Source organism: Solanum pennellii, chromosome 7, assembly GCF_001406875.1.
Source record: "Solanum pennellii chromosome 7, SPENNV200".
NCBI lineage: Eukaryota > Viridiplantae > Streptophyta > Magnoliopsida > Solanales > Solanaceae > Solanum > Solanum pennellii.
The window spans coordinates 45,504,883-45,505,501 of NC_028643.1; positions in this window are offsets into that span (position 1 = coordinate 45,504,883).

Consider the following 619-nt stretch of genomic DNA (forward strand, 5'->3'; position numbering starts at 1 on the left):
CATAGGTTACAAAGGGAGTTACATAGGTTACATAAGTTACAATGGGAGTTACATATGTTACATAGGTTACAAAGGGAGTTACATATGTTACATAGGTTACAAAGGGAGTAATGGAGGAATTAAGAATGAAATACATTGATGGATAACCAATGCTAATGGATGATGTAGAAGTCATCCATTCCAATGTTCATTCTTATAACTCCAAAATAAAGCAATTTAATATGTTAAATATTAATATTAAAATGCTAATAACCTAACAGCTAATCATCTTGAAATCGATTGCAAGGAGAAATCAAGAGGATCTAAATTCGTTTATCGATTCATTTGATATTGTTTTTCATAAGTTTAGTGGGTTTACAATTTAATTTGAATTGTAATATTTATTCGAAGGTGTCCGAAAATGGAGATGTAACGTCAACTTACTATTTTCATCCGAATGTTAAAAAATCAACTTTCGTTATTTTTCTTGCAAATTCAGTTACTTGATTCCGTTTTTTTTCTTTGAATATTGAAAAGAAATAGAAAAGAAAAAAAAATTGGAGATTCTATAGTTGTCTTTGAAAATTCGAATTTGGGAAAGAAGATGACTTGATGGGGGTAAGGGTGCTCTTTTTTTTTT